Here is a 19,194-nt window from a genome sequence, read left to right as displayed (position 1 = left end):
CACGACAACGCAGAATCGCCAAGCAGAAGCTGATAGCCAAGTTCTGCACACATGAGGACGGCCTCAACCGAGACCTTGGGTTCATGTCACACAACAAGTAACCCCGAGCATTTGGCCTGGGTTTTCAAAATCCTACTAACTGTCCTGGCTTGAGACAATTCACATCTCTTTAAACTGTGATTATCCCTCTCTCCGCTCGCATTGGCTGTACCTGTAAAGACTTGATTACCTGAAAAGACTCACATTCCAACCATTATCTTGCAATTGTGTCTTTGTCTATATATGCCGTGTTTGTGAAACCTACCTCTCCCACTCATCTGATGAAGGAATAGCGTTCAGAAAGCTCGTAATTCCAAATAAACCTGTTGGCCGTTAACCTGGTGGTGTAAGATTTCTTACAAAATGTATAAGTGATATTAACAATTGAAAGTGTCCCTGATTTCCAGTTCTTTAAGATGCTGTGCCTGATGTGCTAGAATGAATTGAATCCTTAATTTTCATACTCAAGGAAGCAAAATAAGTGGTGTAATCGCCTCGTGCTCAAATTGTTTGCTCTAACTTAAACCCATTTTCACATTCAGGCATTTGCTAATATGATTAGCAGGAGATTTGAGCATAATTGGTGTGGGAAAAGGTAGAGTCTAGCTCCTCGGGTCACACCCATGGTGAAAAGTCCAGGCCACAGTATGAAGGAAAACATAGGACCAGGAATAGGCCATTCAGCCCCTCAAGTCCGTCCCAGCATTCAGTGAGATCATGGTTGATCTGTATCTTAGCTCCATCTTGGCTCCATATCCTTTTACAAACTTGTCTAGCAAAGATCTTATCAATTTCAGATTTAAATTTATTAAATGAGCTGGCATTCACTGCTTTTTGTAGGAGGGTTTTCTATACTTCAATCACCCTTTGCATGAAGATGCGTTTCCTAACTTGAATCCTAAATGGCCTGACTGATTTTAAGGCACTGTTGTCTTATCCGGACTCTCCCACCAGTGGAAAAAGTTACTCGCTTTCTACCCCACAATTACTTGGAAGCATAATGCCTTGTTATTCTCATTCCTATATGTACATAATGAATATTGTCAACAAACCCACAGAATCCTTGGCTCTCATGCAAAGCAAATAGCTGAATAGCAAATTTTGTGAATTTGAGTCTGCCGTTCCAGTATTAACTCTTGTCCTCCTGCTTGCTGTCACTGCACTGGAGTATTATATTGCTGGAAACTAAAGTCATCAGTTAAGCCAAAGCATTATGTTACTTTGAACCATGTGTCAATGTGTAACTGTGTCAATAATGTATAAGCTCGTAATTCGCTCGAAAGTTCAATGCTCTGACTGAGGACTCTTAAATCATTTGGACTAGGAAGATTCAGGTCTTGTTCTGTGCTGAATTAAGTTGTTCTCAGCCATGGTGGCATTAGGGGAATTCCCAGAGTCCACTGTCAGACCCATGGGGAGACCAGTCACTTCTAATATAAAGCAGATGGACCTAGATTCATCTGAATTCTGTTCCAACTCTTAACCACTTCAAGTAAAGCAGGGACAGTACCAACAGTTTGTCACTTTGTTGTTGCCTATTTTGAGCTTAGAATCATGGAATCCCTGCAGTAAAGAAGGAGGCCATTGGCCCATCGAGTCTGTACCAACCACAATCCCATCCAGGCTCTATTCCCGTACCCCACACACTTACCGTGCTAATCCCCCTGACACAAGGGTCAATTTAGCATAGCCAACGCACCTAACTCGAACATCTTTGGACTGTGGGAAGAAACCGGAGCACCCGGAGGAAACCCACACAGACACAGGGAGAAAGTGCAGACTCCACACAGACGGTGACCAAGGCTGGAATTGAACCTGGGTCCCTGCTGCAAGGCAGCAGTGCTAACCATTGTGCCACCATGCTGATTCCCAAGACATACCTCACCCTCAGTAAATCTTGAATGCTCCCTGTGCTTAACTAGAATGAAGTAGAGACATTCAAATAAAAGGCAGGGGCAATTTTGAACATCATTGGTTGAATTGATGCTATGGCAAAGGTTGGTTGTTTGTTTTCTTGTAGGCTGTGCCACAACACTAGGGGGAGCACTTCTTACACATGTGCAATGTCAGTCTCAGTGTCAGAGTGACTGTCAGACTGGGTGAGATCTTCCAGCATTTTCTGTTTTTGTTCTATATGAGTGTCAGCTGCTGCATTAAAACAAACAAGTTGGTTTGACATAGACTAACAATGCTGTGCAGCCCTTAGCGAATTGTAGGTTCTTGTATCTATTGTACCTATTATTTATAAAATGTTCCCTCTATAAAAGTTTATTTATTAGGGTCACAATGAGGCTTACATTAACACTGCAATGAAGTTACTGTGAAAATCCCCTAGTCGCCACACTCTGGTGTCTGTTTTGGGTTCACTGAGGGAGAATTGATCATGGCCAATGCGCCTAACCAACATGTCTTTCAGACTGTGGGAGGAAACCAAAGCACCCGAAGGGAACCCACGCAGACATGGGGAGAATGTGCAAACTCCACACACACAGTGACCCAAGCCGGGAATTGAACCCAGGTCCCTGGTGCTGTGAGGCAGCAGTGCTAACTACCGTGCTGTGTAAAATATACTTTTGATGAATGAATAATGCAGAAATATAATCAGGAAATTTCAGTCAACAAGATTCCCAACTTCCAATTAATTTAGAGACTGTAGATAATTCATTGTAGTATTTTTTGGTGACAATCATTTTTTTTAAAAAAGCTGCTTGAATAAAATACTTGGGAAGAAATGTATTATCTCATGCAGGATTGAAAAAAATGGCTGAAATTCTCCGGCCGTTCACACCCCACTGCCGCTGCCAAAGAGGATGGAGAAATTGGCGTTCAGCCAAATCTCCGTTCACTGCAGTGGGACCGGAGAATCCCGTTGGCATGAATGGCCTGAGAATCCTGCCCAATGTTCCAGGGATTAGGAGTTGGACTATCATCCAACTGAGCTACCTGGGCTGTGAGCAGTTCCCTGCACAAAGTCTTAACATGCTGGGGGAAGATAAACTTTGTTTATTTCCATGACTTGATTTATTATGGAGTATGGTAAGTTAATTGGTGTTCTGTGGGGGGGTTTTGATTTCTCTATAGATGTAGCTGTGATGTAAAAAAGTTCCATCCTGTCACTGGCATCTGGAATAATTGCGTATCCGCAACCGTACCTGCTGCACTTTGAGTCGCAGAAGGAAGTGTTCCTGGTAACTTCCCCCTTACTTGACCTGAGCTTGTGGAGCAGTTCTCCTCCATTGTTGCGATATAGTTGTGCCAAAGTCTGTGGGTATGGTTAGTGTAATAGATCGAGGGTGAGTTGATGCAGCTATAAAAGTAAATGGTTTATAGCCAACAGAATAAATACATATATGTACACCAAGGTAAGACTAGACTACAAATGCTCTTCTTGGCTCCCGGGCTTCAACTGCGAGTCCCTCCTTGACCCGTGGTCTGCGGCTTCCTGCTGATCAGGAGGGGCGATCCATTGGGTTATCGCCGATCATGTGGCCCTTGGAATCGCACCTCCCCCCCCCCAACTCCTCAAGGGTCATGCTACTACAGTTAGTGGCATAACGGCAGGTGAAGCAAAGATAACTGTACACTACCTGATCTCATAGAATCCTACAGTGTAGAAGGAGGCCATTTAGCCCATCGAGCCTGCACTGACCACAATCCCACCCAGGCCCTATCCCCACAACCCCATGCATTTACCCTAGCTGGTCCCCTGACACTAAGGGACAATTTAACATGGCCAATCCACCTAATCTGCACATCTTCCAGACTGTGGGAGGAAATCGGAGCACCGAGAAGAAACCCACGCAGACACGGGTCTGCAAACTCCACACAGGCAGTCAGCCGAGGCCAGAATTGAACCCGGATCCCTAGCGCTGTGAGGCAGCAGTGCTAACCACTGTGCCACCATGCTGCCCAATTCATCTCCTTTGTCCTCTAATCTGTTAGAAGGAGAGGTAATCCTTGTCACTCATAATGGAACAGAAAAGACAGTGTTATCTTTAAAGGATCCCATCCAAACCAATGGTAGCTGTTCTACTCTTTAACACCCTTTTAAATGGACATACCTAGTGTTGGCAGGAGCATTGGAGAACTGAAAAATTATGAGTTGCCAAAAGGATACTAGATTCAAATAAAATTTGGATGCTTAATGACGCTCTTATACATGCTGTGTGAAAGAGGACTTAACAGATACTGGACAACCAAGCCCGAAATTGTACACAGAACAAGAAGCAGGCGGGAAGCTGCTGATCCTGTTATCCATGATTCTCTGGGCTCCATTTGCCCTGTTCCTGTTAATAAATTCCCCTCTTGCCAAAAAGAGCTTTCCACGTTACAGAAATTGCAAAGCTGTCAACTGCCTTTGGAATCTGGGACTGCAAAAAAGAGATGAGTGGGGTGGACAAAGATAAAGGTAAACTTATAATTTAAAGCACACCTTTAATATTGAATGATCAGACAGTTGACAAGATGAAGAGAATTGTTGCTTCTTGCATTTCTTTGCAAAGAAAATTGCAAAACCACAGAGTGCGATGAAATCTCAAGTTCCAGTGAAAATCCACCCCAGAGGGTCATAATTTACTTTCAATTACAGCATCTCTTTTCAAATCAAAATAATCAGCCCTATTGTCGAGGAAAGTAATTCTAAGTAATTAGATTTGAGAAGCTGAGCATTTATTTTCCTGGGCTCTCATAGCACAATGTGAGGCCTGTAATTCATATTCTAAAAGTTACCCTTTTTAATCACAACGACTAGGATTGCATTTATACAATAGTAAATGCAAAAAAAATCACAAAGCAATAAAATGAGATATTACAATGATCTTTTGACACACTTGTGTTCGTTCCATTATAATTTTCTGAGGGGTGATTTACTTGCCATTTTCTTCATTTTAGATGTGTAAATTAGCCTATCAGCTAAAATAGGGATCATAAGCCATCTGCAAACCCACAGCCAACATTGACATCTCACTTTAATCCCAGCAACATGTAAGGAAGAATTGTCCTCAACACAAGGGATTGCCAATGATAAGTTGTGTATAAATAGCATTGTGTAATCAAAGGGGCGGCACGGTGGCACAGTGGTTAGCACTGCTGCCGCAGTGCCATGGCCCTGGGTTTGATTCCCAGCTGTGTGGAGTTTGCACATTCTCCCTGTGTCTGTGTGGGTTTCCTCCAGATACTCCAGTTTCCTCCCATAGTTCAATGTGCTGGTTAGGTGCATTGGCCGCGTTAAATTCTCCCTCAATGTACCTGAACAGGCGCTGGAGTGTGGCGACTAGGGGATTTTCACAGCAACTCCATTGCAGTGTGATGTAAGCCTACTTGTGACTAATATATAAATTTTACTTTACTTTAGAGCACAGAAGGGGGCCATTCAGCTCATTTTGCCTGTGCCACCTCTTTGAAAGAGCTGTCCAATTAGTCTCATGTCCCTGTTCTTACCCCACAACCCTACTAACCTTCTCCTTTCAATTACATATCCAATTGCCTTTTGATAGTTGTTCATAAATTTGCTTTCAGCACTTTTGGAATTGTATTCAAGATCTGCTGCTAACGTTGCCCTTGACTTCTGCAATGAAAAAATCTTCTAAGATGTTACCAAAATAAGAACTGTAGGCTTGAAAATCATACCTGTCAGTTGCTACACATCATTGGTGGTTGACTTCAGAAACTGCATTTCATTGTGATGTTTCTCAAATCTCCTGTTGAGTTCTGGGTTGCAAAATTCTCTAGCAACGAGTGATCTTCGCAGCCTTTGGGAGGAAGGTGATATATCTTCATTCACATCCATTCCTCCACAGCCCCCCTCCAACTCCCTCCCCATTCTTTGAAAATGGCCTGATATCACACGCTCACTAACGTTATCAGTTTACTCTTGGGTGAAAGTATCTGAGCTGTTCCCTGGAAGTGAAGAAACAAGTGATCCAGGCAATAAGGTGCAGGGGATTGGAGCAGAGGAGCACAGGGCAGATGGGCTGCAGTAGATATTATCTCCTTCTTCTTCATCATTTCCTCTGCTGCCACTGTTGACATTTTACAGGTTGACTTTTGCCGCTTTGGGAAAAAACAAACAGAGAATCGTCTGGAACATCCTTTCTACATGGTAGTGTCAACACTAAGGGTGATAGTGAGGGTTTTGAGTCATTAACCTGGATCCAATAAGATGCCGGTGAAGTTGTCATCACCTAGAGTAGGGTAGACTGCCTTCCCGAGATCTTCAATACCTCATGCTCAAAGACCATGAGTGGTTTACACTTGCGAGTGCCTCCTGTCCGACATGGTGACTATTTTCTCCTGCAAGAGGATAGTTTGTAACTGAAAGACAAAACTAATGGTGCCAATAAAGGGGAACAACAGATACAGTATATTTGGATTTCCAGAAGATATTTGATGAGTAACACAATACATTAATATGCAAGATAATGAATGGTTCATAGTGTAGTGAGTAACATGTTAACATGGATGGAAGATTGGTTAACAGATCAGAAGCAGAGAGTAGGGATAAATGCGGCATTTTCAAATTGACAGGACACAAGACTCGGGTCGCCACTATTTGCAATGTATCTGAATGATTTAAATGACAAAACAGAGGATATACAAACCTATGTGGGAATGTAAATAGTGAGGAAAGTACAAAGAGATACTTGAATATTGTTGAAGTTGTTTCCCATGTGAACTTTGAAACTGTAACAAGCGAAGTACTTTAGCTGCTTTGGTGACTTGTAGCTTTTTTCAGAGTCAAATTTTCAGACTGGTTGATGATTGATGGATCTGCTGAGTCCTGGAGTAATAAAGGTACAGACCCTGAAACAAGTTTGATTCACACATCTGAGGTCCATCCAGTCTAGTTTGGATAGTTAAGGCAATACGATGGGAAGTTGATGGTGGCCATTGAGTCCTGATATCCCTCTTGTTCAAAGTGAAACATGGAGATTGGGGTGGGATTCTCCACTGCCACCACAAGAGAGGACTGAGAATTTGGCGCTCAGACAACTCTCCATTCACTGCAGCAGGACAAGAGAATCCCACTGACGTGAATGGCCGGCGAATCCCACCAAAGCAGTCTGGAGACTCCACAGTCTTCAGATGTTGGCCCATCCTTAAACAACAAGATGTGTTAATTCCACAGATGGCTGGAGGTATCCTCATCTATGTCCATATTTAATTAGGTATTTGCCAGAGACTTGATACTGCAAGATACAAATGTCTAAAGTCACAGATGGCTGGAGGTATCCTCATCTATGTCCATATTTAATTAGGTATTTGCCAGAGACTTGATACTGCAAGATACAAATGTCTAAAGTCACATTATTTGCCACCTTAACAGCTTGTGTCTAATTTTTAAAAGTATTGACTGAGAGTTAATAATACGGCATGCCTGTAATGGTCATGACAAATGGTAGATACTGAAAGGTTGTTTCCAGTGGCTGAGGAATCTAGAACATGAGAGCCTCAGGATAAGGGTCTGATCATTTAGTATATCCAAGGCTAAGATGCGAGGGTGTTGACCCTTGGCGCCAGTATCACCTCACCCCAAGGAGAATGAGTGGTGGTTTTTCCTGCAGAGACACAGGATTTTGTGCTTTTTTTTCCATTTCATCTCGGAGGGTTGAGAGGTCAAAGTTGGGAAAGTTCTGATTTCTTTGTCTCCTGCATGGTGACGTGCCTTGGGACTTTGTCAGGTGCTGCTTTTCCTGCTCTAACCAATTCTGGAAAATTGAGTAGCATGGTGTCTAAGAGTGGTTAGCACTGCTGCCTCACAGTGCCAGGGATGGTGGCACAATGGTTCGCACTGCTGCCTCACAGAGCCAGGGACCGGGGTTCAATTCTGGCCTTGGGTGGCTGACTGTGTGGAGTTTGCACGTTTTCCCCGTGTCTGCGTGAGTTTCCTCCAGATGCTCTGATTTCCTCCCACACTCCAAAGATGTGTAGGTTAGATGGATAAACTAAGGTAAATGTGCAGGATTATGCAAGGTAGAAGGCTGGGTCTGGGTAAGATACTATGTCAAAGAGTCGGTGCCGACTTGATCGGCTGAATGGCCTCCTTCTGTACTCATGACGTGGAGATGCCGGCGTTGGACTGGGGTAAACACAGTAAGAGTTTTAGCAACACCAGGTTAAAGTCCAACAGGTTTATTTGGTAGCAAATGCCATTAGCTTTCGGAGCGCTGCTCCTTCGTCAGATGGAGTGGATATCTGCTCTCATGCCCTGTTTGAGAGCAGATATACACTCCATCTGATGAAGGAGCAGCGCTCCGAAAGCTAATGGCATTTGCTACCAAATAAACCTGTTGGACTTTAACCTGGTGTTGTTAAAACTCTTACTCCTGTACCGCAGAGGGATTCGATGGAAAAGATTAATGCAACAAAACCACCTGAGTGGCCAAGGACTGCTCCTTCCTTCCCTCGTTGTCCTCTGGGCCTGGCGCTGATGTGCTTAAATAAAACAATATTCTTAAAGAATGTCCAACAGTTTCCATGCTAATTGCAGCTTTTTTTTGCATGGGTTGTATGCTAAGGATGCAAATGAGCCCTTGTGTAACAAATCAACTCTTCAGAATTCTGGGTGCCAGTCATTTATATTGGCACAGCAGTGGTACAATTAGCTACATCAGAATTCTGGGCTAGGCTTTAAACTGAGTGTTCAAACACTTTTGAATAACAACTTGAAATAACAACAACATCTTGCATTTACGTAGACCCTGGCAAAACATTCCAAGGTACTTCACAGAAGCATTATCGAACAAAAGTTGACACTGAACCACAGAGAAGATATTAGAGGCACATGACCTAAAGCTTCATTACAGAGGTCAGGGGTTAAGGAGCATCATAAAGGGCGAGAGAGAGGCAAAGGGACATTAAGGTTTAGGGAGTGAATTGCAGGGCTTAGAGTCTTGGCAGCTGAAGACACAGCCGTCAGTGTTGGAACGATTAAAATCGGGATGCTCAAAATGCCAGAGTCTTCTGAAGAACCAATTACACAATGAGGCTAAAGAGCCAGTAATTCAAGGAAAATTACATATATATATTTGTCTAAACAAAAGATTGCTTTAGAGTAAATGCCCGTAGCATTTAGAATTAAGCTTAAATGCTCCCTCTGCAAGTATCTGCTGCCAAAAAAAATCAATCTGCCTTTGTGGCAGTCAGTTGTAATCAACACATCATCTCAGTTAACTTTCAAAATTCATTCTGAATGGGCGGGTTAAGATTAGCAAAGCATATTGGCAAATTAAATTCGTCTGTTTTTATCTTCAAAGATACTCTTCAAAGGGGACTGGGTGGTACCGTCAGCACATTATGCTTTGATCTCTGGCACTTGGGTATGGATCAGTCTAATCGGATAAAGCCTCACTTGTCCGCTGGCCGTAAAGTGTCTGTGTGAAAGTGTACTAGACAGTCCCAGCACAGCTCTGAGCCCCCAGGGCAAAAACTGCCCATGATCGGGCCCTAATTATCAGTCTCATTCAGAGAAGCCACTGAGCTTCATTGGTATGGGAACTCGAAATGCTGCACCGACACAAAGGGGAGAAGGGATCACTTCCTGATGTTGGAAGTTAAAACAGACTAGGAAAACTGGTAATCTAAACAGTATTTCTTCATAGGCAAATCATCATGAAGCCTGTAGGACACATATGAAAGGCTGCACGCTACCATCTTGCCTGCTTACGACAGGAAAAAGACAAGTTGAGAACCCCCATTTCACATCTTTTAAATGTTTTACCACTCTTTCCGCCCCCCCCCCCCCCCCCCCCCCCCCCCGCCCGCCCAACCAATCTCACGTGAGATGATGGCTTCTTTGTCGATGATCCGGCACGTCTTGCAGAGGTTGCTGTGGCAGGGTTGTGTGGTGTCATGGTCACTGTTCTCCTGAAGGCTGGGTAGTTTGCTGCGGACAATGGTCTGACAATGGCCTTCAGGAGAACAGTGACCATGACACCACACAACCCTGCCACAGCAACCTCTGCAAGACGTGCCGGATCATCGACACAGATGCCATCATCTCACGTGAGAACACCATCCACCAGGTACACGGTACATACTCTTGCAATTCAGCCAACGTTGTCTACCTGATACGCTGCAAGAAAGGATGTCCCGAGGCATGGTACATTGGGGAAACTATGCAGACGCTGCGACAACGGATGAATGAACACCGCTCGACAATCACCAGGCAAGACTGTTCTCTTCCTGTTGGGGAGCACTTCAGCGGTCACGGGCATTCGGCCCCTGATATTCGGGTAAGCGTTCTCCAAGGCGGCCTTCGTGACACACGACAGCGCAGAGTCGCTGCGCAGAAACTGATAGCCAAGTTCCGCACACACAAGGACGGCCTCAACCGGGATATTGGGTTCATGTCACACTATTTGTAACCCCCACAGTTGCGTGGACCTGCAGAGTTTCACTGGCTGTCTTGTCTGGAGACAATACACATCTTTTTAGCCTGTCTTGATGCTCTCTCCACTCACGTTGCTTTGTTTCTTAAAGACTTGATTAGTTGTAAGTATTCGCATTCCAACCATTATTCATGTAAATTGAGTCTGTGTCTTTATATGCTCTGTTTGTGAACAGAATTCCCACTCACCTGAAGAAGGGGCTTAGAGCTCCGAAAGCTTGTGTGGCTTTTGCTACCAAATAAACCTGTTGGACTTTAACCTGGTGTTGTTAAACTTCTTACTGTGTTTACCCCAGTCCAACGCCAGCATCTCCACATCATCCTGGCTAATATCCATTCCTCTGCCGACATGGAAAAATAGATTATTTGGCTATGAACTCATTGCTGTTTGCGGGATCTTGCTGTGTACAAGCTGGCCTCCATGTTTACTGCATCATGACAGTGGCTATTCTTCAAAAGCACTGGGTGGCATGGTGGCACAGTGGTTAGCACTGCTGTCTCACAGCGAGGGACCTGGGTTCGATTCCCGGCTTGGATCACTGTCTGTGCAGACTCTGCACATTCTCCCCGTGTCTGCGTGGGTTTCCTCCGGGTGCTCCGGTTTCCTCCCACAGTCTGAAAGACGTGCTGGTTAGGTGCAATAGCCAAGCTAAATTCTCCCTCAGTGTACCCGAACAGGTGCCGGAGTGTGGCGGCTAGGGTATTTTCACAGTAACTTCATTGCAGTGTTAACGTAATGTAACTTGTGACTAATAAATAAATAGAATAAACACTGCAAGACTAAAGAAAAACTTGAAGAATCATTCTAACCTGCAGAAAAGCAGAGGAAAATCGCCAGGGAAAAGTTTCGCGCGGAAGGCCGAAATACCTCATTGTAGCTCCATAGAATCGCTTGAAATTCCAGCTTCAAATCCCAGAGTGCAGAATCAGGAACCGTAGCAGGGGCGGGCCAAAGCTTTTAAATTCCAGGATAAAGCGTGCCTTCAGAAACTTTTAAGTAGTTCAGAGGTCAGAAATTGCTGCTGACACTAAATTTCTGAGTTGGTGTCCAACAGTCCAAACAGCTCGGAGACAAAAATGTTTGTCCACCCATGATGAGGCTTTTTCCCAGGGTGGAAATGGCTGCTACGAGAGGACACAGGTTTAAGGTGCCGGGGGCTAGGTACAGGGGAAATGTTAGGGGGAAGTTTTTCACACAGAGGGTGGTGGGCGAGTGGAATCGGCTGCCGTCAGTGGTGGTTGAGGCAAACTCAATAGGGTCTTTTAAGAGACTCCTGGATGAGTACATGGGACTTAATAGGATGGAGGGTTATAGGTAGGCCTAAAAGGTAGGGATATGTTCGGCACAACTTGTGGGGCCGAAGGGCCTGTTTTGTGCTGTAGTTTTCTATGTTTCTATGTTTCTATGATAAATGGAATGGAACAACAACCACCTATCACCATAATAAGCAGTTGAGAATCTCTTCACTGGGGTCATCATGAAAGATGTGATATAAATCTTCCTTTTTTTGAAAGCTGCAGTTTTCTCCCTCTCCTAATTCAAGATTGATACATTTCAGGTTTCTGTGCTTTTACAGATACCCACTCCTTCACTTCCTCCATATCTCCCACCCTCCTCTAACACACACTGTTCAGATTGTCATTCTTCTCCCACACTTTTTTGCTTTGCTTCCCCTCTAACTCCATTTATTGTTTCTTTTTCACTTTTATGCTGCCTTGCCCTCTCACCCCTCTAATTCACCCTGGCATACTTGTCTCTCTCCCTCCCACTCTCCACTTTTCCATCTTCACACGGCACCTTGAAGTTCTCAATGCATCTTGACTGGTGCAACCCTGAATGTAAAATTGGGCCTAACTGATATTAATGGTGGAGGCCAAGCTTTCCAATATCTCTTGAAGACTGTATAGCGAAGTTAAAGAGGGTGCCGGCTCTGTGAAAACAATGTCAATTAGGTCAAGTAGGCATGCACTCTTAGTGTATAATGCACGAGGCCCAATTTTAACCTGTATTGGGAATCAGGCACACGGTCCGAGGTGAGCGTACAAATCCCCATGACCCCGGTAACAAGAGGCCTACTTAATTATATTTTCCGAGCCTCAGCTTTGTGTATTTGCTCAGTTGGCTGTTTCCAGCGAATGGAAACATAATTGCAGTGGAAGGAAGTCCCCGGCCAGCACTGGTTGAGCTGCAGGAAGGGCAGTTTTGGCAGAGTCTTGCATTTGGGAAAGTAAGTGTTTCTAGCGAAGAGGAGGCCTGAACTCCCCTTGTAGGGCCTCTTAACTCTTGGTTTTACAAGCAAAGCTTTTTTAAAAAAAATGTGTGTGATTGGGCTTCTTTGAGTGTCTGACTTTCTTCCTGCTGTCTTCATTTGTGGGAAAGCTTCCCAGCTCAGGCCACCTCAGCTCAGTTAAAATAGCATTTGGAATTGAGGGAATGATCAGAACCCTGCCCCTGTATATTTAACTAAGAGGCCCCACTGGCTTCAGGCAGGCACCCTGGTTTGCTGCTCAGATTAATACATAAAACAAAGGGAACAGATTAAGATGTAGGTGTTTAAAATCATCTCCTGCATGATTTTAACTGCTTGCCCACTTATTCAGTTCCCAGCAGGTCCATAGAGTTAAAATCATGCCTATTGTTTCAGTTAGAGTCTATTCTCTCAGGAGTCTTCAATTGTTCAGTTCTGTTCAATCATTAAGTGAAATAATTTTCAACTCTTCAATATTACGACAATCTGGCAACCGACCAGGGCAAATATCATTGACAGATTTATTTCAAATAATATGCACGGCAGTTAGACAAAAAGAGTTTTGTTTCCAAAATACAAGTGCATTCGATCTCACGAGTGCTTCAGTACAGTCTGGCTAATTTAAAGCACATTGTACTTGCTTTCAGCAGATGTATTCTGGGACGGGGGAAGGTCAGAAATTTTCGGTTTAATTCCAACAGCCACACAATTGAAATTTGGGATTATAATGCTGACAATGCAGTGTGATTTCCTTCTCACTTTGTTGCCAGGGAGGTTTTTTTTGGTTTTTGGAAAGTTATAATCGTATAACAGGAAATAAGCCCTCCTGCATGACCTGCGGACTGACAGCACTTTTCATACAGTGCTTGTTGTCAGTAATAGGCAGAATCCCTCAGGCCAGTAAAAATGGGTCTAAACTGCCGTGATTGGCTATAATCGCCACCTCTAATTGAAACAGCCTGTGTTACTGGTGGAATTCTGGGATCCCTGGCTGGCTCCCAAGAATGCCCAGAATGTTAGCTTTTTTTTTCCTGCAGGCATCTTACATCAGCTTAGTTTATGACAGAAAAAGTACAGAATTCTAAGAAACTTCAGACCAAAGACCGTGTCCCGACACACAGGCAAGAAAACAAAATATTTCGGATCTTCATGCCGAGGAAAGTGATCTTCATCATCCAGGTAAGGTTTTCCTTGCAATCCTTTGCGGCAGCTTTAAACTGGACCTCTGATGTTTTTGTTTAAACTGGGAAAATCTTACTACTTTTTTTTAAGAGATAGGTGAATCGTGGCTGGTTCAAACCTAATAAAAATAAAGAGCCACCACATCATTTGTAGCTCTCATTTCAAGGAGACAATAGTATTGAAAACAGATGCACTGTGGAAAAAGAAAAGTTTTTTTGGTTCAAATATAACTTTTTTTTGCTGTCTGCATGGCAGGCATAACCAGATGATCATCGACAGCACCGATAATTCCAGTGCATGCAATGTGTCCAGATGCAAGTTTTGTGGACTCTTAACTTTCAGAATCCATAGAGGTAGAAACTTTTAGGATTAGTATCCATTGCTAGACTAGTGTGCATTGCTATGATCATGCATTAATATTGTATTATCTATCTGCAAGCTTTTCGGTCCATATCTATTTTGCACAGTTGTCTTATTGTCTAAGCTGCTCTATACAGATTGTATCTTCCCAGTTGTTTTTACAGCTGTTTAATCGTGCTACATGGACTTTTATTTCTGCATCTGTAGAATCAGTTTTGTAAGCTTGTTTATTTTAGTTAGGGAGATGGTTGAGCAGTGGTAATGTCACTAATCCAGAGTGATTCAGAGACCGAGGCTAAAGTTCTGAGGAGCGGGTTCAAATCCCACCATTACAACTGGTGGAATTTATTAGTAATTAATAAAATATGGAATTGAAAACTAGTCTTGGTGATAGTGACCAGTGATAGTATCATCAATTGTCATGAAGAAAAACCCATCTGGTTCATTAATGCCCTTGAGGGAAGGAAATCTGCCGTCCTGGCCATGTACGTCTAACCCTACCTGGGACTCCAGATCCATAGCAGTGTGGTTGATCCTTAATTGCCCTCTGAAATGGTCTAGCTAGGCCACTCAGTTGAAGGGCAATTAGGAATGGGCAACAAATGCTGAACCTTGCCAGTGTAATATAGTTTTCCCTACCACTTGCTGAACACTGAGATCTATTTACCGTCGGACCAACATGTTTTGAGATCCAGAAATGTTCCACAAATTTGGCTCTGAATAATGGCTAGGGTAGGTTGTGGAGATGGGAGATGGTGATTCAGAAACTTGGTAAGCAGATGCTGTGGGAGAAAATAGGGACCTACAGGCTAGTTAGTCTGATACCAGTCCTTAGAAAAATGCTGGAATCTATTATTAAGGAAGTATTAACAACGCACATTGAAAATCAGACAGAGTCAACATGACTTTACAAAAGAGAAGCATTGCGGGATTTTACAGCCTTGCTTGTCCCAAAACTGTATAATTCTGCTCGAGGTCAATGGACCTTCCCATGGTCTGCTCCGATTCCTGTGGCGGGCGGGGTGGTAAAATTCCAGCCATAGTGCTTAACATTATCAGACTGTTTTGAGGATGTAACAAGTAGGGTAAATGAAGGAGAACCAGTAGATGTAGTGTACTTGGATTTCCAAGAGGAACTCAAAAAGTTAATGCACAAGATAAGGGCTGGAATTCTACCACCCCACCCGCCCGCCACGGAAATTGGAGTGGGCATGGGGCGGACAATGGTGTTGACCTCGGGTGGGATTTTACTGTTTTGGGATGAGCAAGGCCATAAGATCCTGCCCAAGGCCTCATGGAGTTGGGTATAATATGTTAGCATGGACAGGGATTTGTTAATGGACAGGAAGCAGAGAGTTAGGGATAAATGGGACAGTTTCAACTTGGCAGGCTATGACTAGTGATGTGCTGCAAGGATCTGTGCTGGGGCCTCGGATATTTACAATCTATGTTTATGACTTAGACCAAGAGGTCAGGAGTAATGTATCCAAGTTAGTTGGTATTAGAAAATGAGGTGGGAATGTAAGCTTTAAGAAGACATAAAGATGAAGGCAGAGAGATATGACAGATTAAGTGAGTGGGCAACAAGGTGGTCGATGGAGTATAATGCAGGGATGTGTAAAGTTATTCACTTTGGTAATAAAAATAAAAAAACAGAATATTTTTAAGAAGCCATAAAACTTCTGAGAGCCCAAAGTTAGCAACTTCTTCTAAACAGAAGACATGTAGCCATTTAAATACACTTTTTTTTCTGGCTGACTGGAATTTGCGTTGATCAAATCTTCAAGAGTTTCTGCGTTGAGACTTGTCAAAGAGCCTTTGGGAAAAACACACCAGAAGAAATGGATGCAGGCAGGCACTGAAACTTTATTTACTTGATCTCATTCAACAAGCACCAGTTACAAACTGCACTCCTTCCTCAGATTCCCCCTAGGATCATGTAATGTTGTGCGGCAACAGTTTTAAGCCAATGTTATGGTTGCAAAAATGGAAAACTGTGCACTGTAAATGTAGTACATAGTACATGTTGATGTTCAAAGCCACAAAGATGTTCATATAAGGAACACAGTAGGTTGTAGGTACAGCAAGCAATTATAACGGCATTAGAACATTGGCTTTTATTGCAAGGGAATTAGAGTACAAGGACAACTAATTCTTGCTACAATTCTATAGGACTTTGATGAGATCACACCTGGAGTGCAGTACTATACTGTGTACAGTTTTGATCTCCATTTCAAAGGATGGATTGACTTACAATGCAGGTAGTACAGCAGAGGCTCACTAGATTGATTCCTATGATGGGAGGGTTGTCCTATGATGAGAGGTTGGGTAAATTGGGTCTCTCTCTCTCTCTGGAGTAGAAGAATGCAAGCTGATCTCATTGAAATATACAATATTCTGAAAGGGTTTGACATGGTAGATGGAAGTTGTTTCCCTGCGTTTGCGAATCTAGTGCTGGAATCTTACCACCATTCACGCTGGTGGGATTATCCTGTCCTGCCACAGTGAACGGAGATTTGACTGGGTGCCAAATTCTCCAACTGAGCTGCACCACGAGCGTGGCATGAACAGCTGGTAAGACCATGCCCTAGAATACAGAGTGCAACTTCAGGATAATGGACAATCATTTACAACTGAAATGAGGAGAACTTCCTTCGCTCAAAAGGCTGTGAATCTTTGGAACTCTATCACAGAGGGTTATGGGTGGTCCATTGTTGAGTATATATTTAAGACTGAAGTCAGTAGATTTTTGATCTCTTAGACAACCAAGAGGTACAAAGGCAGGACAGAAAGTGGAGTTGAGGCAGAAGTTCAGCCGCAATTGTAATGAATAGCAGAGCAGGCTCGAGGAGCTGAATGATTTACATCTGCTTCTATTTCTTATGTCCTCTTCAAAAAGTTGAAAAAATAAATAGCTTTTTGTAAATTTGTTTTGGATTGTAGTTTAATGTTTTGAAAAAATGTGCAACAACCATTGAATAAAGAGTAAAAAGCCAACATACTGTAGATACTGGGAATCTGAAAATTCTTTCACTCCGCACCACTAATTCTGCTTCTTTCTGCATGGATTCTGCCTGACCTGCTGAATGTTGCACGCCATTATTGAAAAAGGAACCTTCCTTTTGCTGAGAGTCTGGAACAGTTATGGTGCAAAAATCCACTCAATTTTCATACGTAAGAACTGTTTTTTTCTCAATGGGGCAGGATTCAGTTTTTAATTAATTGATAAATGAAATTCTGGGCCATTCAATTGCTTTGTATTGTAATAATCCTTAGTAATTCATCCTGTGGACGTAGCCCAGTCCATCACGCAAACCAGCCTCCCATCCATTGACTCCATCTACACTTCCCGTTGCCTTGGAAAAGCAGCCAGCATTATCAAAGACCCCACGCACCCCAGACATACTCTCTTCTACCTTCCTCCATGGGAAAAAGATACAAAAGTCTGAGATCACATATCAACTGACTTAAGAACAGCTTCTTTCCTGCTGCCATCAGATTTTTGAATATTAAGTTGACCTTTCTCTACACCTGAGGTATGACTGTAAGACTATATTCTGCACCCTCTCCTTTCCTTCTCCCCATGTACTCTATGAACAGTATGCTTTGTCTGTATAGCACGCAAGAAACGATACTTTTCATTGTAGCCCAATGCATGTGACAATAATAAATCAAATCAGCGCTTTCTTTCGCTTTCTCTTCTCACCCACAAAGGCAAGAATTGATATCAAAAGCAATTAAAGTTTTTTTTAAAAGTTTATTTATTAGTCACAAGTAAGGCTACATTAACATCGCAATGAAGTTACTGTGAAATTCCCCCTTTTAACCTAACTGGCTGCTTGGGAGACAGACAGGATTGGATTCAATGCTAGTTTTACATTCTTTGATTAGTGGAGAGGAATATTTGTTGGGATGTAAAACTAACGTTCCACCCAATCCCGTGGGGCTTCTGCCCAGTGAGTCAGGTTAAAAGTACCTCACACCGAGTCGGTGGCAAGGGAGCAGAGTGAATGATGCATGTCTAACTTCATCATTTCCAATTATAAAATGGAGGAAGTTGTTACCATCCATGACTTAATGTTGTATATGTTGTCTGATGAGACAGCGAGGATTCAAGAAATATGGCTTGTTTGTGACTGTAACATGGACTGTTTCAATGCTGACTCTAGGCTGGAGGGAATCAAACAGCAGTTTCAGAGATTTTCGATTTGATTTGATTTATTATTGTCACATGTATTGGGATACAATGGAAAGCATTGTTGCTTGCACGCTATTGTAGTAAGTCTTCAGAGGCAGAAGTCCCTTCACCAAAATCCCTTTATTTACAATCTCCAACAGCAGTACACAAAGTGCTATCAGCTAACAGTCTATCTCCGGGGGTGCCAGAGGAATTGACACTCCCAGTTAAGTACAAGGCAAAGACTCCCTGATTGGCCGATCAATTGGATCCTTAATCAGGGAGTTCATACTCCAATAGGCCAACCTCAATGGCCTGATTGAAGTTATTACAGCTATACAGACAAAGTATACCATTCATAGAGTACATATGCAAAATGTAGTGTTATAGTTATAGCTAGGGTGTACAGAAAGATCAGCTTGACATAAGGTGGGTCCACTCAAAAGTTTGATGGCAGCAGGGAAGAAACTGTTCTTCCCCGCTAGGGAAGAGATTCCATTAATAGGAATGATTTCCGAAGAATGGGAAGAACTTGGCTGAAAAAATATGCGGCTTGCCCATTTTGTAGATGCGACTAGCACAAATATCATTCCAAAATCTGCTTGAACTATGCCTAACTGGAAATGTTGTGCCACCAGAACAGATGTTTTTAGAACAGATATTTTTCATCATTTTACAATTTTGAAGTGAAACTCTGTCACATGGAGTTTTTCCAATGTTACAACGTATTATGGAGAATTTCATTCAGTTGGAAATTTAAACCTAAATTTGTCTCCTGCTAATCAATCAATTGTTCAAAT

At 43.0% G+C, this 19,194-nt stretch overlaps 1 protein-coding gene across 1 annotated transcript in view; it reads left to right on the top strand.

Moving 5' to 3' along the window:
- Window positions 1-13,719: 13,719 nt before the first annotated feature.
- ddr2a (discoidin domain receptor tyrosine kinase 2a) overlaps window positions 13,720-19,194 on the top strand; it is a 163,391-nt gene continuing 157,916 nt past the window's right edge. Inside the window, exon 1 of the mRNA XM_078218117.1 lies at window positions 13,720-13,854. The gene's annotated coding sequence lies outside the window, so the exon portion shown is untranslated. The remainder of the gene's footprint in view (window positions 13,855-19,194) is intronic.

This window comes from Mustelus asterias, chromosome 8 (genome assembly GCF_964213995.1).
Source record: "Mustelus asterias chromosome 8, sMusAst1.hap1.1, whole genome shotgun sequence".
NCBI lineage: Eukaryota > Metazoa > Chordata > Chondrichthyes > Carcharhiniformes > Triakidae > Mustelus > Mustelus asterias.
This window is presented reverse-complemented; position numbering and strand designations above follow the sequence as displayed.